Here is a 24,666-nt window from a genome sequence, read left to right as displayed (position 1 = left end):
TCAGGCTTTTCTAAAAACACATGTTTTCAAACCAGTTCTCTTTTTATTTCAACTGTGATTCGTTGGCTAATGGATTCATGTTGCGGAGAAAATGAGTGTTATATCAGCATTCACTAGATGATGGTGCAATAGAATAACATTAAACAGTGAAGTGAACTGTAAATTACAGTTATTATTCTGTTTCTGTTTGAACAGCTTCAGCAGAGGTGAAAGTCCTCGGTGTTCATTTTGTTATTAGGGTTTTTTTTTCCTTCAAATATTACATCAAGTTGTTTACTTTCTAAACTGTTGATACATTTCCTCGGTGCTGTTTTGCTCTTCATCTAGTAAACCATAGATCTATACAGATTTATTTTTTTTCCCCCTCTGGCAAATCCTTAGGGTAGTAACTTGAAATCATGAAAGTTTTCTCTAATTTATATCACTCTTACAGGCACCAAGTGCTCTCACACACATTGAGTGCAAGGAAAGAATCAAAACAATTCATCTGAAGTTTCTCTATACCACATTGAAATTAATCTAGGTTTGTACTTGTCAAGGGAACAGAGTTACTACTGCTTGTGTGTGTGTTATCGGAAGAATTAGTTTGAATTAGTTTTGATACAACTGATTCTGTTTTACACTATCTAGCTTTTAGTAACCACTAATGTTTTTAACATGCCACACTTAAGTAATTAACTTGTAAAGTTTTTTTGAATGCTGTTCCCATTATGAGAGTGTACTAGAATGTATATTTTTTTCAAAGTCCTCAGTGTTCAGTGAATAGGAGGCCTGAGTTCAAATTTCATCTTTTGTTACTTGCATTTTGTGTAGCTATGGTGACTTCCATGCCTTCATTGGCTCAGTTTTCCCATCTGTGAAATGGGGGGGGTTACCAGTGAGATACATAGATCTTACACATATAGTGCTTTGTCTGTGAAAGTGCTTATGGTCACTGAAAAAGTGTTATCCCTGTATTAAAGATGAAGGAATTCCAATTAGGTTTGGTTTGTCTGTTTTGTGTGTGTACATGCACATGCTTTTTAGTCTACCCTCTGCTGCTGTTTGTGACCCAACTCCAACTGTGTGTTTAGTCTCAGATTTTGTTGTAGTAGAAAGTAAGTTCTTTGGACAGGTGAGTATGTGTGAACTGAACTGTCATCAAATGAAATGTTTATGTATGTAGCAACTTGTGCTTTTGTGCCCTTCAGAATGTCTATCAAATATTTATAGCAAACGGACTAAAATTAGCAGTCTTTAGGTAATTATCACTGTTCAAAAGTGTAGTCCTAGTTTAAATTATCAAATGCTAAGGGAAGTGGTGCTGCTTATCTTATGGGGTCTGAATATCCCTATTATCCCAGAGACAACCTTTTTTTCCCTCTCCACAGCTGCTACTTCACCATTTTTTGGAAAGGTGTGTAATTTTGAGGCAATTATTCTATTTAAAAAAACCCAGTTAGTAGGAACCGTTTTGAGAATAGGTACCTTTCATTACATTGTTTAGAAGCAAATGTAAGTAATGTGTGGATGCAGTGCACCTATATAATTCCAACTTTGCTTCTGGGAGTTTGAGAAAACAGGATTTTTTCTGATCTTCAACATTAGAAGATACCAGCATTACTTCTTGTTTTTAACCTTCAGCAACACCTGGAAGACCTGGGTGTTTAGACAACTTCAACATCATTATTTTCTGAGGCTTTTACTTCGTAACTACCTCTATTCAAGGAAAGCCTAGCTGGTTTTAAAGTCAAATCTTGTGGTGAAATTTGCAGGATGCTTACATTATAAAGTCTCTTAGAGCAGATTCCTAAAGCCTTTAGCTTTAAGGTATGCATAGTCAAATGGAGCAATACATACTGTTTTCAGTCTACTCCTAAAAGGCATGAATTTTTTAGTCCTGTCTTGAAAAACAGACAAATTTTTAATACATCTAAATTGAGATGTTTATTCATGTTGGAAAACCCATGTTCCTGTTTATGAAGTTGCTGTTTTTAGACAGATTAGTGCAGTATACACAGAAAACTAAAGTGACACTATTTCAACAAAACGTTTTAGGAGCAGCAAGTGTGGCTGCAGACAGAGGGTATTAAACATACAGGCCTAAGCACATCTGTGGGCTTGCTTTTCAGTGGTGAATTAAAGGCTTTTTGCATGGTTGAAGGTCTGGACTACTCTTTCCAAAACTTGAGCTGCCATGGTTATGAAAATAACCTTCCAAATATGATACAAGTATAAACTGAGAAGGTTTTGTGTTTCCTACAGTTTGAGGAATTTTGCTGGATAGATTTTTCTTGATTAGCAAATGGGCAAACTGAGTGGTTTTATTGCTGCTTGTAATGTGTCTTGTAGGACGGTATGAAGTTTAAGTCATGACAGTTTATTATTTGCTTGTGAAGTCTGTAAAAATAGAAACATACTGGTGCTGCTACTTCCTGAATTTGGGGAAAGTAGTGAAGTAGTTGGGACTGTCCATCTTCTAGTCCTCCTTCCTTGCTACTCCTAAAATTCTTTTTGTTCACCACCACCACCCTCCATTTAGCTAAAACTGGGAAAAGTTTTTACCCATCTGGTGGTGTTCTTGGTTCATTTTTGGTTTGGTTTGGATTTGTTGTGGGTTTGTTTTTGGTTTTTTTGTGGCTTTTGGCATGTTGAAGTTTTGGTATTGTTGTTTGTTTCTTTTTTTTTTTTTTTTTTTTTTTTAAACTCTCTTCCAGGAGAGACAATATTCAATACCCTTGCACTTAGGCAATCCTCTTTATCCCATTGTATGCAGATGACTTGTTTTTATTAGAGCAGAAACCTTCAGATTTCTATGTCTGTTCTGGATATAATGAAACAGGAGAAAACCATGACTTACTTCCATTTCCCCCCCCCCAGTGCTGTTGCTCTTTGGGGTGAAGTAAAAGTGAAGTAACTCTGGTGTCATTTGTCCTTCTAAAGGAAAATTGATTCTTTTGGTGTTAATATTTTGATGTTACATAATCACACCATACTTGGCTCATTGTATTAGCTTCTCACAAGCAAGGAAAAAAAAAAGGAAGGAGAGATTCACATGAGCCTGTAAATGTTACTTTTTGCCAGGAAAAAACCCATAAAGTGCATAAAGTATATGAAGAGAGTTTGTATGGAAGACTTGAAAAACAGAGGCCACAGTGAAGGCCTTCTTATCAATTTTTCTCTCAGACAAGAGCTGACTTCAGTTGCAGTTGGAGGTGATCAGTGCCTGAAAATCAGGCCATAAGTTGAAAGATCATGATCATTAGGCAGTTGAAGCTGTTGGTCATGGTGTTAGCTTTATGGAGGGGTTGCATACAAGTGTGGAATACTTCTTTTTTTGGTCTCTTGCTTTTTGTTTCTAATTTTCAGTTTGTCTGTATTTACTGAAAAATTAGTTGGATATGCTAACTGAAGGCTGCAGAGGTCCAAATATAGCAGTCTTTCAGTTAAGCGTTTGGCTGAGTTACAACTATGTGATAGAACGAGAAAACACAGTCCCTTTCAGCTAGGTAAGAGGACAACAGCTTTAGCTAAAATGACTCATGTGAAGGAGAAAGAACATTTTTTTTCACCCTTATAGACATAATGGTAATCGTATATAGATAGATCTTGGGCACTTTGAAAGGTAGACACTTCTACTGTAAGACTTGCGAAACACAACAATGCCAAAGAGAAGTTGTGTATTGTGCAAGAGAGGGTGTAGATATACAGTTCTGCTTGATTTTGTTCTGGTTTTATTTCTACTAATCTCACCTAACTTAGTTTGTAGAGAACGGGATTGATTCCATAAAACTATAGTAAAGTTTACAGATTTCCTTATGTTTGTTTTAATATGATCTCCCCTATAGATTCACACCTGTTTAAGTAAAAAAGAAATACAGTTTTTAAGAACAGTAAAAATAGCTGATGGTTGCATCTACTGCAGATCATTCTGGGAAAGAAAAGCCTTTTATGTTTAGTGTCTGTGCCATTTACATTGTATTTACTTTTATAGTTGTTTCAGTGCCCAAAGCAATCTGCTTTGAAACTACTAAGCAGAAAGAGTCAGTGTTGTTCTTTTCTAGATAATCCTGAAGTCATGACTGATTCTCATGTTTGACTGCTGGGATGATTCAGTGACTCAGACCAGGTTTAACCCTGACCAACATGATGCTTGTCACTGATCATATCTTACTCTCTGAATGAATGACACTGATGTGACTGGAATGATACTACTGATGCTAAATAGAAAGTCAGAGTTGTTTCTTTCCAATTAGCATTAAAGGTGAGATCAAATTATAGCACAGGAGGTAAGGATTCTTCTTTCCATTAGGATCTGGTCTCTTTAAGTAAAACCAAACCAAAGTCCTCTTCATTGTGTCTTGAAGAAAGTAGTTGCTTCCTTTCTGTGGCTGTCTTTTGGAAAGACCAAAACATTACTTGCCTGTCAGATTGCTCAAATTTATTAAACATCTGTTTTATGTCTTATGTAAACTTTCTTTCCCTCTGAATGTGTTCAAGCTTTGTGAAATATGCAGGGTTGGAAAATGTCATCTGCTTTGAGGGATTAACACCTGGTTTCTTAACCAACAGGAGTCTCCTAATAGAAGTCAGGGTGAGGGTATAATCCTTAGTAAACATTGGTTGTAAACATTTCATTTCAATTTGCTTTTCTCAGAAGAGAAAGGCTTCCTCATCTTTAGGTTATCTGAGAATAAAGACCAGATGGTCTTGGTCTACAACTATTTATTTTCCAATGAAGTTTGGATGTAGTACCTTGGCAGGGAATTTCTGTGCCTCAAGTCCCAGATTTTCAGAGAGAAAGACTTCATATGCCTGAAGTCCCAAATTTTCAGAGAACTTTATTATCCTGCTGGGGCTCTGTTTTTTAAGGCCAATGTTCTGGGTGGGTTTTTTTGTTTGGCTGGGTTTTTTTGTTCATGCAGCCATATAATGGTGGTTCATATTCTTTTTGTGAGGAAAATGCCTTCTGTTAAGTGTACTCCCCACCAGCTTCAGGCCAGTGTAAGTGTGCCAGAAAAAGCTTAATATTAGAAAGTCTTGATACTTAACAGAGATTACATGTGCTTTATTATAAATTTTCATAAGCAAAAAATTTAAATACTGAATTTGAAATTTCACTCATGTTTTTATAAAGGTTTACATTATTTTCTGTAACATTTATGGGTTTCGGTAATTGCTTTGTCCTAGATATTTACCACTCTCTTCAATATGCATGTTAGAAGCAGTGAATAAAACAACTTTATGAAAAGAGCATTAGACAGTAAGGCAATGCGGAAACATGAAACAGTGTTTTATGCTTTCTTAGCCAGCTTCAATTCAAGATGAACTGCATTTTTTTCCAGCTTAGGAAGTGAACAGCAGGTCAAATGTCAAGTTATTCATCAGTCTGAGACTTTCTTTTCTTCTTATGCCTGAAATTATTTGGCCATCACTGTCAGAGTATTTCCAATGACTATCAAGCATTTAAATATTCCCTAATCGTCACACCAACCATGCTGGATCTTCTGAAATTACAAAAAAAAAGCTGCTTTTTTTTTTCTTCGCTATAATTCTGAAACACATCAGAAGCTTTTTTCTCAGCAGAAGATTATTAGTGGATACCCAGTAAACTGTGATTATTTTGTTGTTGTTGTTGTTGACAAATTATTAGAATGTCCTTGTTGAAGGACAGGGAATTTTAGTGACGCTTGTGTTCATAAATTATGTGCTTTTCAAACCAGAAAAGAGAATAATTCACAAGCAGACTTCTATAATCTGAGGCAGCAGGCTATTTAAAAGGCTGATTTTTTTTTTGTTATGATATTGTAAAGAATGAACAGAATAAGTGGGAATATAATTTTAAGTGCCGACAGATCCAGTCTATTTTCAGAGTGGATTGATGTATTTGAAGATAACTGGGGAATGAATGTCACTTTCTTGAATGAATTAGCCTAACTTTTAATCAGGGAAGTCTTTTCAACTAATGCCTTTTTACCTCTCAGTTCAGCTGGCTCACCAAATCACACAGCAGTGTGTGAGCTGGCACAAAGTGGAGGACAGAGCTGACACATGGAAGGGCAGTCATGAAGAGGCAGTGCATGAGCGTTTCTGAACACTGCTGCCCTGACTTAAGGGGTCAGTGAAATCATGCTGTTAATTTTGGTAACTGTGTCTGTGCCTGTAAGTTGGTTTGCACAGTACTGGTGAGGCTGGATTGATGCTCTGTGGGGAGAGCATGGGCTCCCTCCCCAGATAGCACCTGTTCAGGGAACAGAGGGAGGTGTTTGCCATCTCTCTTCAAAGCATACATGTATCAGTGAGTGGGTAGCTAGTGGCAGAAGTGGAGACTGGTTCTGCTGAGACTACGTTTTCCTGTTTCAGGGGCGATGAGAGAGATGTTCTGCCTCTGGTCAGAGGAAGGAGGGTAGCTGAACTGCCTGTTACGTGCGTCCTTCCTTCCCCCTGAGACTGAGGTTCATCTCTTCTGGTTAAAGATTTTAAACCTAGATGTCAAAGCCTCAGCTAATCACTCTTTCCTTCACAGTTAGGGTGAAAACATGGTACCTTCAACAGGCTGTTTATCACGCCTGTCTCGAACGTGTATTTTAGGATGAGATTAATTGCTTTCTGTAGGTGCTTGTATATCCATCCCTATAAGGGGAGCATAGGACAATAGCTTAGACTTCATTTATCATCTAGGCACCTGACTTGTTCTGCAGAATTCCTTTGTTTCCTTTTAGTTCCCAACCATGCCAAAGTGATATGTGAGTCTTCCCTGCACCCCATAGGTGGCCAGCGGTGCTGTCTAGCTTGGATGTGCTGGGGTGGGTGTATTATCCCTGCCGTGGTGCTGCTTTTCTCTGCCCTAATAGTAACAGAGACGTTGCAAAATGAAGCATGCTGTGAAGGAACAGTGCGTTGGTGCTGTGCTGCAGTGGTGCACATGCATGCCATGATTTACTTAAGCCCATTCTTTGAAAGCACAAGGTGGTCAATCTCAAGTTACTTTCCTTAAGCTCTATGAAAAACAGTTGTCTTTGCTTCTGGCCATATGCTCTAGAGGGGCATAATAAATGAGCAGGAAAAGCTTCTGGGAGAAAATAGCTGCCTTCCTCCTCCTCTTGAATCAAGTAAATGTATGTTGTCCATAGCTAAAGAAATGCAGCATGTGATGCTTTGCCAAGAGCACAATCTCATGCTAGACTTTAAGCCGGGTGTGCTCGGGAAATGCCTTTAGTCCTGCACTGAGCTAAAGATCAGAAAACTTGGGCTCATATGTAAAGCACTATCGGTATGTGATTATATCGCACAGCGTGATGAATGATGCTGTGAATTTCAGTAACTTACTTCACTAGTAAAAACGTATCTCCCTGTAACTTCTCTCACTTGTTTGAGAGATGAAGGAACTTTTATTGTGGAATCCCTGTGCAGCTGTTTTCCTCCATTATTTTGAACAGAATGGAAAGATATCTGTGTAAACAAAGACTTAAGCAGTGCAGGATAAAAGAATAGCAAAATGTTATAAATTGTCTATTCATTTCCCTTTCAGTTCGTTCTCAGTTAAATATGGTCACGTGTTAACAATTTTTGCCTGATAACACAACCTGTTGACATGCCTCTCTCCAGGTTTATTTCCCTTCTATGGATTCCTTGATCTGCATTCAACTTTGCTTTGCTTTTTAGCTTGGGATGTAAATTTTCTCTTTCTGCACTGGGATTCATCTCCATATGTTTGTCGGGGTCACCACCTGTGTTTTTTTCTTTCTTCAAACCTTAAATCTGGCACGAGCCCTCTCTTGCTCCCTCCTTCTGCTGGACGCCTGGGTTGCTCAGCCTTAGCAGCTACTGGAGGTGGCAGTCCCACCCGCTCTGCTACACTGGCAAGGGTGCCTGTCTGACTGTGGTAAGGCAGCCTGTGGGGGAAACCCTACATAAAAAGCTTTGTTTTTCACCAGTTTAGCTACAACCATGAGCTTGCTACAAAATCTGATAGATGCTGATGTGGGTGCAACAGAGGGGAGGAAAGGGACAAAGCACCATGTTAGCAGTGATTCAAACTGAGGTAGGGCTGCTGTAGAAGTATGCAGCTGCAGAAGTGAGAGAAAGAATAATTGTTAGGAAGTCCCCTTAAAATGCTTAAGAATATGACTTTGTATCAGTTCAGATTTCAGCACTTCTTGTTGGTATCTTGTTCCTTCCTCGCTTGGCACTAAACATGCCAACTTATGTTGCTTATCCTCCTTGTTCTCTCTGCCTCTCCACACCTCCTTTGCAACTGCCAGTTCGATTCCTTGCTGTTGGTATTCTCCACACAAACAGGAAATAGTAGTGCAGAAAGTTGTAGGAGTTGTGGGTGTATCTCCTAGGTCTGTAACCAGTTTCATTCTGATGATGATCTCCTTCCTCAGCGCAGTATCAGGTCTTTGTATTACAAGCCATGTGTTGCACTGTATAGGGGAGAAAGTGTTCATCACTTTTAAAAGCTCTGTCTTCACTACAGAACTAGGGATGCTTTCTGCAGTGGCGTAGTCAAATTCTCATCCATACCCAAATTCTGCAAGTGAGATAATCTAACCAAATTTTACCTAAGGTAATTTGGGGTTTTAAAGTGAAATCTGACCAGTTTAAAACAAACTTAAAAAACTTACAACTAGGATGAAATGTTTAAACAGTATGTCTTTGTCTAATCTTTGTACAATCTAAAGGGGGGTCCACCAGTTCCCAGACTTAAAAGCCTTCAGAAAGACTTAGTAACAGGCTGCTTATTTGTAAAATTGTCTCCTCTGCTCCAGCGAGGTGCCTTCGCAGGTCTGTCATTACGATACACATGCACAATTAAATGTTGCCTTTTGCATGCCAATGCATATATCACATAAAACGCATGGCTGAAAATGTCTGTCAAAGACTTTGTACATATTTGAGTAAGGCTAGTGTGTTTAAAATAATTTTTTGATAAATATATCAATTTTTGAATAAAAAGTGATGCATGAGGCACACATCAAGCACCAGATAACTCAGTAAATACAAACAGCAATAGCAGAAGTAGATTACAATATCTCCTTTTCTTATCCCCATCCCTAAAGAGAAGTCTTTGACTGATAGAAATTGCACAAACATAATGCTGCCAGAATATAAATAGCAAATGGCGAGTTATGACTTAGTGCCAATTTGCTTTTTGATGTCCTGTTGGCAGATGCAAATATTCATGAAGCATACAGCAACAGGCAGTTTTTCTCCTAATTTCTTTTACCCCTACCTTCTCACCTGGATTTCTGATTGAACATGAAGTTCGTCCTTCTTTTTTTCCTTCAGCCTTGTCTTGCTCTTATAATTCTGGTCCTGTTCTCATGCCATGATATCTTCATATGGTTCTTGCTGAATTTATTTGTGCTAATCTCCATTTAGTAGATAGAGGGTTTGTAGGTAGATGTGGCTTAGTATTCAGAGGCTAGTTCTTTGTGCATAAACGGGGGTATCTTTTGTTCTTAAACAACTTTTCACATTTCATTGTTTCATTATCTGGTGGAGATGCTCAGTTTTATTCCCTTCTGTCATCTCACCCCCATCTAACTTCTTAGTTTTGTCCTTTCTTAGAAAACATCTATCTTTGTATCTTCTGTATGGACAAGTTGTGTAGCTCCTCATAATACTCTGTTACAGAGCTCTCTTTCTGGTCTTTTAGAAGGAGCACATCTGGGCAGAGCAGCTGATACTAGATTTGGAGAGACTACAAGTTAGGGGAGCAACCTCCCTTTTTGATTACTGGCAGGGATAAGACAGATCCTCAAATACTGTGCATTGTCTTAGGTTGACTGTGGAGTTACTGGAAATAATCTGGGTTATATTATGCAATGATGTGATCCAGGGGTCTCCTCTAAGAGAGCTGACCATTGAAATTAATCTCAGATACCACAATTTTGATGAACAGAATTGAAATAAAAGGGCTTTTGCAGAATTAAGGTAATGCATGTAAACTGATGTGAAAGAGAATACTTTGTCAAAATTTATATAAGAAGATATCTTACAGGAATTATAAAAGGACCTTATAAAGTAGTTTCTATATGGGCTCACACAGATTAATGCTGCAACCAGAAATAAGTGTAGCCTGGTGTTTTATGCTCTTAGATGTTCCAGAGTAATTCAGAAACACCTCTGCACTTAGGGGGAAACACTGGCAGCTGACAAAAGAAAATGGCTTTTCACAAAAGCACTTGAGTACTCACTCATGGTATGATATATACTGGAAGGAACTGCTTGAGGTAGTCTGGACCAACTCTTTGCTCAGGGCAGGGCCCGCAGTGAGCAGATTGCTCAGGGTCCCTGAGAAACATGAACTGTAAGGGTTCAGGAGTACTGTCTTTTAGTATCTTTTTTCTTTGAGACACTTAGTTGAATTTCTGAGTTACTAGTTGAAGATCTGTCACTTTTAAGCCTGTGGCTGGCAACTCTGAGGTAGAAAGTTTTAAGTTTCTGTGTGGCAAATGGGTGTTTGCAGCTATATCTGCAGGTTTATAAAAGAAACAAGACAGTAGTCACTTTATAAATGAGACATGTCATAAGCTTGCTTATGTTCTCTAGTTTGTCAAGCCCTTCAGATTTTCTTCTTAGTTTTTTACTTCATGTCAGTCTATACTTTGGATATGTGTGCTTTGAAAGACTATGGAAGAATCTAAAATTAAAATTCAAGCGGAAAGCAGACGCTTCAAATGGCTGATTGTGTCACAACATGTTCAACTTCGTGATTTTGGCAATCTAAAGAGCAAGGTAGAAATATCAAGCTGCAGGAGAGCAGGCTTTGTGAACAGGGGAGACTTTCGTAACTGCAGCTGCTTAAAATGTCAACACCCCCCCACCCCCCTAAATCTTGTGAAAACCTTCTGGATTCACACCAGCTGTGGAAGAGCTAAGTTTCAGGCTTTTTTTCTTTGAAGTCAAGCTGGATTGCTTTTAGAGAAATAGAATTAGGTGCAGGTAATTTTTTTTGTTTCACTAACATAATCTGAGTCTAGCTGTTGCTATTTCTTCTTGTATCTGTTCCACGAAACAAGTAACTTTGAACAGATACATGCCTTTCAGTGGAAAGGTCACTTCTCTGCAGAGCGTTTTCAGATCTGTACTGCTTACGTTTCATTACAGGGAAGATTGCATATGCACAACTTAGCCAGGAGAAGTGACAAAAGGTTACTGAGGAAACAGTTCAGCATTTTCTTGGGCTGATGGAACACATCTTTGAGGAGTCAGTTAACGCTGTTGTTGCTAGTTGCACTGAAATGACAGATTTCCTCTACATGTGTAGCTGTGGAGTAAATGTGTTTTGGATTTGGTGAGGTTTTTTTTCCCTTTGAGTTTCATCTGTTTAGGATGCTGTGGAGGAAGAAGAAAACCAGAACTCAAGTCCTTAGCGTCAGTGGTAGTATTTTACTGAGAGTTAAACTGAAAGTTAACTCCTTCAGCACTCTCAGAATAAATTAACTAGCCACTTTTTCTGTTGAAAATAGAACTTACCTGGCAATAAAGTAACGTGAAAACATTAAATAACTAAAATAACTAACACAAACTAGTATTTTGGAATCTGTTGATAGTTTAGTTGTCAACATTTACATTTTCTATTTAAAATTAGCAAGATCTTTTAACAGGAGATGCTCATTTAACAGGAGATGCCTGTCTAATTTGACCATGAATTATTCCTGAAGATAACTAACTTGTCCTCCTCTTCTGCAGCATCCTAGCACTACTCACAAGTAATTAATTTGTCCTTCTTTGCCATCAGATCCTTACATTGATATTTCCCAGGTGAACAGATGTTACCAATTACTGCTGTTTTCATCTGGGGGCATTTGAAGGCCCCGAAAGGCTGTCTAGTGGTGATACAAATTCTTTTGGAAAGGTTGTACACATGGAAGCTAATACTTTATCAATGAGCTTACTTCTTATAGAAATGGACCATGGTTTCCTGGGCACTTGTTGCCATGGGCTGAAACTAGGACACGAAGTGCTTGGGTACGTATATAGCCCTGTTACCTTAGCATATAAACTGATTTTTACTCTTCATCTGTCACAACTGCACACAGTAGTCTGGCCCTGAAGAGCACTGTAGCACTGTAGCAATGAGTGAAGCCCTTACTGCAAAGGAATGCCTTTGCTTCCAGGCTTCAGTCCAGGAGTGGGTTTTGCATTCCTGTACTGGTAGCTAAGAGGACCAGAGAGTGAGCTGGAGCACTAGGCCCATGATTTTCCACACTCCTTAGTTGTTAGTTGGTTTTCTGGCTGTGTTTAGGCTGTTCCAAGGAGATCTCTCTGGGATAATCCTAGCTTTGAGTGACGACTCATCCTGACCTGCAAGTCAGTACGTGCATTTCTAGTCTTTGGGTTTGCTCCCTCATCCTCTTTTATTTACAGCTATAACGATAGCCCTGGAGTACAGCTGAAGACGTGGCAACTCTTCTAGCATGCCAGATAATAAGCTTGTTGGCTTTGTTTTCTTCTTTCTTTGTTGTTTCTGTGTACCCTGATCCTCTCTGATAAAATAATTTCATGGAAACATAAATGCCTTACTGAGTAAGGCTGGTGGTCCTTCTGGCTTTATATTTGTCTCCCACCCTGGCACATGATCTACCCCCTGTGCCTTTCTCTTGTTATTCTCCAGCATCCTAAGTCCCTTTTGAACCTGCTGATCCTCCTACCTCCACAGTCTTCTGTTGCAGAAAGTTTTAGCAGTTTACTGCTGCTTATTTAAAGAAGCTCTTTCTTTTACCTTCTCTAAACTGATGTATTAGTTTCATCAACTGTTCCCCTAATCTCTGCTTTGTAAGGTTGAGCTATTCTGTACAAACTGCATCACAAAAATGGGCCAATTATTTTTATTGGGGCTGATTACATTTTAGCGAAAAACAAGTCTCTTGGTCACTGACAGACTAGGAGAGTGGTAGGTGAAGAAGATAGGTCTGTTTAGGGGAGGGCAAATCTACTTTGGTGACAGATCACATGCAGGCAAGAGACTGATGGAAAAATGGTAGGATAGGTGAGGAAAAAGGGTCATCTGAAGATGTGAATATATAAGAATGCGTTGAGAGAAGGGGAAAATAATTGTTCTGGACATATACTTCTCCAAATTAATTTTCTTTTTTTGGCTGTACTTGCACACTGATGGTCTGATGCATTCATGTCTTAAACATCACAGCATGGCACAGTCACATAAAAGAACACTAGAAAACAGCAGTGACTGCACAGCTCAGTGTCAGAACTGGAAGCAGAATCCCTTACTCTGTTTAATTGCCTCCTATCAGATGTTTACACATAGCAGAGAGTTAATGATGTACCTCTTAAAAATTACTACAAAACTGCAGATTGCGAGTCTGTTACATTAATATGATTAATTTGAACTAAAAGCTGTATCTAAGATAGTGCAATAGCACAGTTGTGTATAAAGCTGTGAAGCTGTATGTGCAGTCATAGCATAACTGCCTCTTCCTTTCTCTCCATGTTTTGTAATGGCAGAAAGGGACTGATCTGTTAATTTTATTTTTAGCACTATCAATATAGGTGTTGGGAGAATGATCTTTTAAATAATATGCTGAATCCAAATTACAATGGTCTAAAATATGTTTGAGTGAAGAAAATACCTGCAATAAAAATACCCAAAATAACCAAGTCAGTCCAGGCCCTTACAGATATCCAAAATGATGGACATTCGATTTCCAAAACAAAACCGAAGTGATAAACTTAACAGTAAGGTGGTGTAAATCTGCTTATGTCAGTTCCATGCTTTTTAAACGTTGCAAGTTGCAGCAGTTTAAAAAGAAACCCAGGCTTCTGAAAACACAAGTGATAGAGAAAAGAATGATTTGGGTTTGTTTTGATTTTTGAACCTGTTTGTCAGAGTTTAATGTTTTGAATTCTCAGAATGTAGAAGGATCGGGGGATTTTGATCCCCTCCAGAAACTGCCTGCCCCAGCTGCTTGAGGGAGTTAATCTCCTACTTGTCTTCACATCTGCTTGTTGCCTCTCTCTGTTGCCCCCATCTTCACACCAGAGCAGGAGCCCTGTGACTCTCCTGGCCCCTTTTGCCCACGCCAGGGCTCAGCCTCTCACTTCCTGCCCCTGTTTCAGCCTGTTGCCCCCTGCTCAGGGAAGAGCTGCCGTGTGAGTGCTGATCCTTGGGGAGGAGAGGGAGGATGGTGCAGTCCAGCTCCTGTAGGACAGGCTGTCTTCTCCAGAAGGGGAGGGAAGTGAGGCAAGAGCAGTTGGAGCAAGATTCCCAGCATATGGCTGAAATGACCAACAAGGTAATTCCAAATTACCGGAAAGGCAGGCTTCCTGCTGCCGTAGCAACAGAAGTTCCAACTGAATCTGTGATTCATGGAGAAAATAAGGTAAGCCTTGGCAAAGCTAGTCCTGCTTATTCTTCTATGCTTTCATTTTCAGTTTCTCAGTGATGCGGTGTTTAAGATAGACATTGAAAGGAGATTATCATGTTTAAAACGAAATTGGGAATGTTTGGTTTTCTTGCATTCTTTTTAAGAGAGTGGAAGCATTTTCATCCTTGGTACAAGAGAGCTTTTATTCAGCCAAGCTTGAGCTAAGTATGATGAGAAGTCATAAAACTTGTAAGTAGCTTGAAGGTTTTTCAAGTTTGCATGAACTTTTGTCCGGTGAGCCTTTGTCCTGGAGAGAAAATGTTTAGCTTGAATGTTAAGATGAATTAGGTGACTTTTGATTATCCAAAGAATGAAGGCTGTGTTCATACCCTCATTCCTGTTTCCTTTGCATATGGTTCTTTCATCCATTCAGTCTGTGCTAGTCAAGGAGGAGGACTGTTTGAAGAAGGCACTATAGAGCACTCTGTCTCTCATCCAGCAACAGCTGAATACTTTATGGAAGTATATTAAGTCCTTGACAGGAGAAGGTAGCCAGCTGGCTGCTGCAGCAGGATGTTCTTGTTCTCCCTCTCAACTGAAAAGGAGGAGTTGGCAAAGCGCCTGCTGAGCTTACTGGGGAAGAGGGAAGGCACAGACTCTTGCAGTATTTTAACAAGGTGGGCTGTAAACCAAAAAAATAAAGTAGAAAACACACGTTTTGAGTCTGCCCAGGCCACCAACTGGAAAGTGGTAAAGGGCTGAGTTTAAAATGAGTAATTACCACCTAAGAGCCCCCATGGTTTGGGGTAGCTTAAGAAACTGTTTACTTAAAGGTTGCAAACATAAAAAGTATCTACACCAGTATTTATCCTGCTTGAAACAGCATGCAGAGTGGTGGTGTCTCACTGGTTAATATAGTGATGTGACAGCTCTGCAAAATCTGGAGTTTGGAGATTATTTGACTATCCTTTTTTGTCCTAATGAGTACAGTTCAAGTCAAGATGTCAGTGTGGGTTACCAAGAAAGACAACTGAAAAAAAAAGGTATTCACATGATAATTGGCAAGTTCAGAAAAGAGAGACCACTAAAACAGTACTCACTACTTCATTATGCCAAGTTTTGAAACAACAGGAGATGCCATCCAGTCGATCATCCATACCAAAAAGCAAGCAGGTGAAAACAGCTTTAAGACACCAATTAGCACAGAAATAGATACATATTTTGGGGGCAGTTGACCAAATGTGCTGAGGTACGAGTATTTGAAACAAATCAAGCCTCAGGTCATTAATTTATGGTCTGTTCTTCCGTATATGCTTCTTTAAATTAACTCTCTCAAGAAACGCTGTGCAGATTTTTCATTGACTGACAAAGTAAAGCTCCTCATTTAAGCACTGATGTTGGTGGTCCAGGTGATGTTTTCAGTAATGTAATGAAGGAATCCTACTGGCTTATATAGACTCAAAGGACAAACCAGATTTGGGGTCCGTGTTCATAGATGCTGTTCAGTGACCTCCACTGTATTTTGGAACAGACCTTCTCCCAAGTTTTCCATGAGTACTGAAGATATTAACAGTAAGTGCAGAGGCCTATATGGATTTTTGGTGATGGAGTTTTGTGTACTTGAAAGGTATTTGAAACAAGCATGTTATAGAGGTTCAGCCATTACAAATGTGCATTCAGATGCTAGTTCTTTGGATACATAGTCATAGTAAGCCTCCATATCCAAGACCCAGGTCGTCATTTATGAAAATTACTAAATATCCATGTGGTCTGGACTGACCTTTCAAAAGGCAGGAAATACTGGTCTGAATTGCTTTCTCCTAATTTTCTTTTGATTGACTGCTTCAGTAGAGTTAGGGAAAAAACTTGAATGCTGGTATCAGTTTACTCTCTGTTCCCAAACTGGCAAAATTAAAATAAGCGCTGATACTTTTGTGCTAATGCACAGTGAATCAGATGTGTTAAGTAAAAAAAATACCTTTGAGCCCTGAATGAACATGTTATGGCTCTGGTTTAAGATTACAGGTTGTTATAATAGGTGCTGGTTTTATCGCCATCTTAGTTGCTGTTTGTCCACTTCACAAGTTTAAAGATTATCTGGTACATATGCAAAGGTACCAGATACAAATAACCAACCTGCCTCAAAATAGCAGAACCATACAGAGGTGGGTGTTCTGTATTATACATCTGTCTGAAATCTGGTTTTCCTTGGCTTCTGTTAACAGCAAGCACAGTCACATTGGAAGTGATTAAAAATATGGGAATAGTTTATATGTGTAATGTAGATGTAACTACTAACTGAGATGTTACAAGTAACTTTGTCAAGCATACTGTGTAGTCTTTGTTTGCAGATTTTATTTTGCAGCTTGCAGACCCACTTCAGCTACTAGTAGAGCTCTGTGGGCAAAGGTTGAGAGGAGGGTTGGGAATTCATTATACTTTTTCAGTTGTTTAGAGAAGAGGGAATGGATACAGCTCAGGTTTCTCTTAGCAAGTTGAAGGAATTTCAGCCCTTGTTTTTAGACTTGCGACTGCTTGAGGCTTCAAAGCTGTATATGTGTGAAAGAGAGGAAAAGAGGGAAGGAGGAATACATAACAGTGCTAATCTTATGTTAACATAAATGTAAGGGTTGAAATCCCAGCTGTAAGAAAACATCTGCAGTAGCAGAGGGGATATTCAAAACACAAGCATTCAGTGCTCTCTGAAACAGGTAATGCCTCATAAAGACTGTTATCCTGTTCACCAGGGTACTGATTTTTAAAAAAATCTGTAGCTGTTTTTTTGTTTTACTTCCAAGAAAACTGGTATATTTTTAGTTACAAAATTTGACCAGAAAATTTGTAACTGAGCAATGTGTATGTAATTTGCAATAAGGAGACCATTTTAAAGAATTTGTCATACATCGAAGAATGGAATGTAAGGAGAAAGATTAATTTAACAAACAAACAAACAAAATTACCTCTAGTTTCATTTGGAGGAAGAAAATGGGAAGCTTTAGTTGCTTATTTTTACTTATGGTCCAAGTGCTGAGAGTGCTTAAATGTGTTGTCTCCCCTGGTTTTTACTGTGTGTGTTGTCAGACTTCTAATGTCTCCAGCTGAAAAAGGAAATTAAGCTGGAATCCCAGTTCTGTCTGTTCTTTTGTACAGCGGCACTTTCTCACAACAAGGCAGCTATTTGAAGCAGAGCAGGAATGTGTTGCCAGTTTGTCTCAAACTCTTGCTGACCACATGGGAAAAGCTCAAGAGCAGAGAGAAAAATCTTGGCCTTAGTCTGTTTTGTCCACTTTTGCACAGGGGCAGAGTAACTCTCAAACCTGAAGAAGCACTTGTTACTGGGTACAGGAGCTAGAAGTGTTGCTTGTTTCCGAGGAGGTGGCTCTGCTGTAGACTTCTGCAACAAATCTAACTCTGTGGGTTGCATTATAAGAATACATACGGTTAATGGGCAAAATAATGTGGACGATTATAAAATGTCTTCTTTCTCTCCTACAGTTAAGTAACTTGTTTCAAATTCCAAATCACTGAGCAGAAGTAGTTAGTCAAACAGTAGTGCTGTATTAATATACTATTTAAAGAGAAAATGAGAGAGTATGTATGTATATGACATTACAGGATCACAGACTGGCTGAGGTTGGAAGGGCTCTCTGGGGGTCATCTGGGCCACCCAGAGCTGGTTGCCCAGGACCGTGCCCAGGCAGCTTTTGAAAACCTCCAAGGATGGAGACTTCACAGCCTCCCTGGGCAACCTGTGCCAGTGCTCGATCACCCTCACAATTTCTAGATCATTGATAGTGGTACAGAAAATCGCCCTGCATACACACTTGTAACTATGGGGCATGAAGGCTGTCGTGTTGGCAAGGAAATCTTGCTGAACGCATTAGGTTACTTTTTCAATTTAGCTGGTGAATTCTCAGCAGCAGACAATCCACACCTATGTGCTAAGAGTTAGGGGATGAAACTGCATTTGAACTCCTGCCACATGTGGAACATAAAGATATCATATCTCTTATCAGGAAGGCTTCAAAGGCACCTATCATCAACTGTATAGAAACCTTTGACACATGAGCTAGTTTCTACGTGAAACTAGGTGAACTGGATGCCATGCTTGTGCTTTGAAACAAAACACAATTACTGCCATAAGTTTTGCAGACTTACATGTCTTAGAAGCGTCTTTTGTTTTTTACTTTTGAATGGTGATTTTGTTACAGGACTTGATGTAAGTAATTGGAGTAATTAATGTTAGATTTTGCTATTTTAAAACTGCTTGGAAGAAAGGTTGATGATTCAACTAGCACAGCTTTCAGTGTTCCTGCTATTATAAAAGATGTTTTACAAAGTATATTTTAACATGTATGTGTTAGCACTGGACATTATTATTTGCATTTTGGAGTTAATCAGTAATGCATGTCATACAACCCCTGGTATACACTGACTTGTGGTGTTAGACAGTGTAGCTACAGACGGGGTTAGAACATTCCTGCTTCAGACTTGTAATTTATACAGAGAAGAGAGAATTTTTCTCTCTCTTACTTCTGTTCATCCTTCTCAAAAGAAGAGAGATTCAGGGATGTAATTTGAGGGGTGACACAAGAGTTTTGTACCAGAACTGTGAAAAAGAAGTGGTTTCTTGGGACTGAGCTGAATGCAGTAATCACAAAATAAGAGCTTTCTCTAATATGAGAAGTAGTGGGTATTTTAGCAGAGTTCCTTGCCAAAGATTAAGCATTTACATTCATTTCTAACTGTTAAAGATATCTGGAAGCATTAGTGTAATCCCATAGGATGAGGCTCCATAAACTGCAAAAACATCTGATAAATAGGTATTTAGTCTTGGTTAGGACTGTATTCCCTAGAGCCATACTAAGCTTAGGTTTATCTCATGTGCTGTTTGTTTGGGATGCTTTTATTCAATAAACTGTTCTGATTAATCATAACATCTGCTCAGACCCACTCTGTTTAATGTGACTTTGTTTTAATTTCTTTTTTCCCTGGCTAGCAAGAACATAGTGCTATCTAAGGATGTAAGTGTCCTTTCACTGTAGAAATTATTTTCCAAGAGTCCAAAGTAGCCCAGGTTCAAGATTTTTTTTTGTTGCAAACACTCTTAACCTTTTTAGTAAGTCAGAAATACTGGGTTGCTAACTTCATTGATTATTTTTGTCACATTGACCTTGAACTACTAGACCAGACAGTAGCTGCCATTTTGAATGTAAGCAGAACTGTAGCTGGCATCAGCAGCTATTGTGCTATTTTGCATCATCTGTCTGTAGTCAGACTCTTCTGTTTTGCTTTGGCACCTGCTGGCATTTACAGACCTAAATTCAACGGCAGTTGCACTGTGACAGTCAAAAATATGCATGCGCAAACTTATGAAATGGAGAGATCATACTTAAATGCCTTACAAGGGAAGGGAACCCAAAATGCAAAGCCGAGACAAATTATCTGTATAACTTGATACAATTAGCAGCTGTTGTCAACTACTGTCAGACAAGTTATTCAAAGCTAAGTTTTTATAAAACATCCTGTATCCCTCCATCTGAATCATTTACTGTTAAAAGTATTAAGAAAGTTCAAATATAATTCTTTTGAGATGTCTGTAGAACAAGGTAATATAAAATACTCTGACTGCTTCTGTTGATATTAAAAGTGCCCTAAAATATTTATGTTCTAAGCAGGGAGGTATATACTTTTCCTTTAAAGGAACAGGCAAGTCTTTTTCCTTACAGTTTATCCACTGCCCATTTTTTGCAACCGGGCAAAAATCTGAATCTTCTGGTTTTGAAGCATTGCTATCTGGAAATATCCCACTGATTAAGATCCATATGAGACAATGTTTATTCCATTTTTAAGTAAGAGGAAAATACAGCCGTAAACAGGAATCTTTAGCTTTATCATTCTTGTTCCAGTGACTGCCAAACCATTGGTTTCCCACCATGGTTCTGGTTTTTGAATATCCATCAGTTACAATTTCATGAATTCTCACTGCTGGCAGTAACACACATGTTTTCATTTACTGCATTATGGCTATTCTCTAGACAACCAGTCTGTTGAAAAGAAATTAATCCCAGCAGTGAACTAAGATACTGAATTCTCAGCAGTTTGTGAATTCATGTTTTTACATTGAGGCTATTTATATCTGGATTGAATTAATTTGAATATGTAACCAGGTGGTTGTGGTTACATCTTTTATTATCCACTGGATGTGAAAAGCCAGCAGAATGCAACTGCAGGATGGGAAAACTCAGCAAATTCAGTTGGGAAGTACAGTATTGTATGGTTGAAAACTCAGCTTCTATTTCTCTCATTTCTGCCCATGATTTCAGGCAAGACTAGGATCAAGGAATATAATTACACAATATATTGTAACTAGGTTATCCTAAGTAAGGCACACTATATACAATTTTTATATCTGACTTAATTTTAAAATTTCATTGAAGAGGAAAATCTAGTAACTTGTTGCTATTTTATCCTATGGTCCCAATTTCACCGACAATGAAGTCGCAGAATATCCAAACAACATCTTAGACAACCTCTTTTGAAGGAGAGTGGAGACTTCATAGGTAACTTGCAAAGCCTGTTACTAAGCTGCAAATTCATACTCAGCAGGGTTGTGCTTTTTATGTCTGTCTTCTCCAATGAATATTCAAAACTGTTGGCTCAAGGAAGAAACAGGCTTAGTCCTGAACTGCATTTTATATGGAGCAAAGAAAGTAAAAACCTTTAACTTTGCTTCTGTTTGATATTAAGCACTTTAAACCACCCGACCGATTTTCTTCAAACTGGGTTGTTCCTTCTAAGAGGAGGCTCACTTAAAATGCAACTTCTGTCTGTAATTATCTCCTCTACCCTATTTCACTAAGATTGAACAATGAGTGTAAAATTGAAGGGATTTTTATCTCAGTCCTTGATTTGGTTTTGTGCAGTTTGAGAGAGTTTCACAGCAAAAACTGGAGAAAGTGATAAACTTGGAAGATTGTAAAGGCAAGTAAAAACTCCACTGGCAAGTTCTTTAGAATTATATTAAGCCCCAGTTAGGCATATCCCCATGATGTTAGTCTTAGCTGTAATACTTGGTCATTCTTGCAGTAAGTAAACAGCAACTGCAGGGAGTGGGTAATAGTGGCTCCTGAAGTCTTTGCCTCTCTCTGCCATAAGTATCACCTGTTCTGGAGGTTGCCTTTGGTAGAAAGTGGGTGATAGGTGTTCTAACACTGAGCAGTTTCTGATCTTTGGACAGGAAGGGATTTAGGATGATAGATACGCCAGGCTGCTTTTTTTTTTTTTTTTTTTTCCCAGATGTTGCATTGAAACTAGTCTTGCCTCCCTCTTGAAGACTTGTGCTGGCAATTCACTGTTTATGATGTATTACTTTTAGTAGCAGTCTCTAAACACAGCCTGCCTTTTTCAAGATGACAACATGCCTGGAATGAAAAGTTTCTGATGTGTTAGTAAATAATTGCATAGTTCATTTGCAAAGAAGTATGCAGGCAGTAAACTTGAATACATGCAGATAGTTCAGTGTTTTAATAATAAGAGTATGCATAGCTAGAGGATTAGAAAACATCTGTTTTAGAAATTGTTCTGTTGATTTCTTTTTCACTATATTGATTTTACAAATTCTTTTTATCTAGTGAGTAATATATGCATGAGTAATATCTTTGTAATCCCTTGTGTCTGAGGGGCAGCATCTCTGTTGAAATGTGTTTCCCAGATCAGTCTCAATCAGAATATTCTCTTCTATCTTGAGTCAATATACAAAGAAGAGGAAAAGTCATGCAGTTTTGTTTTGTAAGTGGTAAAGAGAAAGGAAGCTATATGGTTGTTTTGATATGGAAACTCTAGGATGACTTTTTTCCTGCTACGTATGTACAAGATACATGTTGATAAAGTGGTACAAATGGTTTTGAGAATACCCATCAGACTCCCTGTAATCTCACAGAAAACTTCTAACATGTATATTCTTGTTTCCCTTCTGCAAATTATGGTATTTGAATGCAGTCAGTATTTTTGTTACTCATTCACCTACTCCAGTGTCTGTCTGTCATTGCATTAAATAATTTCCACAGGAGCAATTTGGGAATGGTGGTGGTGCTTTCTTATGCCACAGCAAATAACATTAAACACAAAAAGGACTTCGGAAGAAACTTTTTTATTAGGAATAACTTTTATTTCTATAGTGAAATACCTCTCTGTATATTGTGGCAATGGAGAGAAATACATCTGACAGAGAAATCATTTGTTTTGAGGTTTCATTTATTTGTGCTTCAGGGAGCAACCAAACCCCAGTGACTCATGCGTGTACTGAGTTTTCTCTCCATGAAGAGCAGTGCCTGGCCCTGGCTGAGGCTTAGTTCCCCTTGCTGGGGAGTGCAGGTGCAGAAGGCAGCTGACAGAATTCGGCCACTTTTTCCACGGAAAATATGAAATCAAGAGACACAAGCCTTGGTTGGCATCCCTCAGGCCTCCACCGTGGGTATGATGCAGCTACTGTTGATAGAAGCCCTGAAAACTGTGAGATGCAAAAGAGCACAGAGGAGTCGTTCGTTGTATTTTCCTGGCATCACATCTTGAACAAGGAGGGCCATAATCAGGAGCGCTGTATTACAGTATGTGTAGTGAGTTACACACTCCCTTAGGTGGTTCTGTAGCCATCTTCTCTTTCTGCTATCATATTTAACGCAGTGATTTCTCAGACAGTATACATAGGAGTTTAAATAAATTCGCAGTAATTCTTGAGGTTCTATTTGATTCTTCTGGTCTCTGCAGGAATGCTACTAGGCCCTATCTTCCCATTTTATGCATGAGAGAGTATATTCAGGGCATACTAAATCACTGTCTGGAAATGCAGTGCAGTATGGAACATAGAGCAAAATTAGGTTATTCAGAGCAGTCAGTTTTGTTTTTCTCCCAACTTATAAAATATGTATTGGGGGTGGGGCAGGGGAAGGCTCCCACAGTAGGTTGTTAGACTTCAAATGTGGATACAATTCAGTAAGTATAAAAAGTGAATACAAATATCCTCTAATAGATACCTTTGAAATCGGTATCTGTAAAAGCTTCTGTATTCTTAGAGTTTTCTAGCCAATCTATATACTTTGGGAAGGGAAAACAGGCTGGGAAAAAAATGTGTGCTCATGATACTGAGGAATGACCCTAGGCAGCTCTGTGTAAAAGGCATCAATTGTTTGCACACCAATTAAAGGCTAAATGGCCTACTTCTTATTAGCTAAGTCTAATTTTGTTTCTAATCAGGAAACTAAATATCAAGGCAGAAAGGGCTTTTCTGATTTTCTTCAGTGGCTATTACGTAAACATTTCATTTCAATGCACCTATCTAGGAAACAACACATGAATGGAGCTGTTCTGAATCCTTGCACTGTTGTTAGAGTTGGTCTTTTTTTACTGCTACTGCTGTGATTTAGAAGAGCTGCTAACTTCTGAAAAATGTTTAGCAGATGCACCATCTAAGTAAAAAAGCACTCAACATAGCAACAAAAAGCTCTGCTCTTTCCAGTACACCACCTTGTTGTCTTCCTCTCCCGAAGTTAAAATCTCACCCTACTAGTGCTATCAGCAATGTCACTTTTTTTTGTTTCCTTCCAAATCAATCAAATCAAGCATCCTTTAAGAAGAAAAATCAATTTAGCCTGTTAATTAGCTGGACTCAGTATAGTGCCTTAAGGCCAGAAGGTCATTTCCCATAAGATTTGCTTTGAAAATACAAACTAAATCGGAGCACTCACAGCTTGTCATCAGAAAGGGCTCTTAATATTTCAAAATACGCAAGTAACCTTTATCCTACCTGATACAAACCTATCTGAATATTCTAATTAGATATTTTGGGTTGTATTTATTTTGGTTTTCTTTCTACCACATGTTAGATATAGGAACTTCAGTCAGCCAATATAGCCAGTGTCTAGGCAAAATGTTACTACAGCAAGCTACCGGAAGGCAGCTTGGATTCTTTTCTCATGGTACAAGGCTCTTTAGTTTCTCAGCCTTCAACAAAAGAGATTATAAAATTTAGATTACCAACTCATAAATAAAGGAAAACAGGATTTAAGAAGTTTTTAAATGAAAGTGGGTGTGTTGTAACTGTTACTGTAGATTCATAATTACCAGTGTCCTCCACCACGCTGTCTCTCAAAGCTGCATGGAGAGAGTAATACTTCTTAGTGAAAAGCTGCTTTACCATTATATCTTTCTGGTGGCAGTAGTGAAATGTACTGAAATAGACATTCAGAGTGATTTGAATGGCCGTCAGGAATAGAGACAGTAAATTCATCTCAGCCAAACCTCTCTACAGACAATCCCAGCTTATACTCAGTATCTTATAGTCCATGAA

General features: G+C 38.7%; 1 protein-coding gene across 9 annotated transcripts in view; it reads left to right on the top strand.

Moving 5' to 3' along the window:
* The window catches only part of FARP1 (FERM, ARH/RhoGEF and pleckstrin domain protein 1), a 217,218-nt gene that overhangs the window by 42,786 nt on the left and 149,766 nt on the right, over positions 1-24,666 (top strand). The window lies entirely within an intron of this gene.

Source organism: Athene noctua, chromosome 1 (genome assembly GCF_965140245.1).
Source record: "Athene noctua chromosome 1, bAthNoc1.hap1.1, whole genome shotgun sequence".
Classification (NCBI taxonomy): Eukaryota; Metazoa; Chordata; class Aves; order Strigiformes; family Strigidae; genus Athene; species Athene noctua.
Note: the sequence above shows the minus strand (reverse complement) of the source record. Positions and strands in the feature narration are given on the sequence as shown.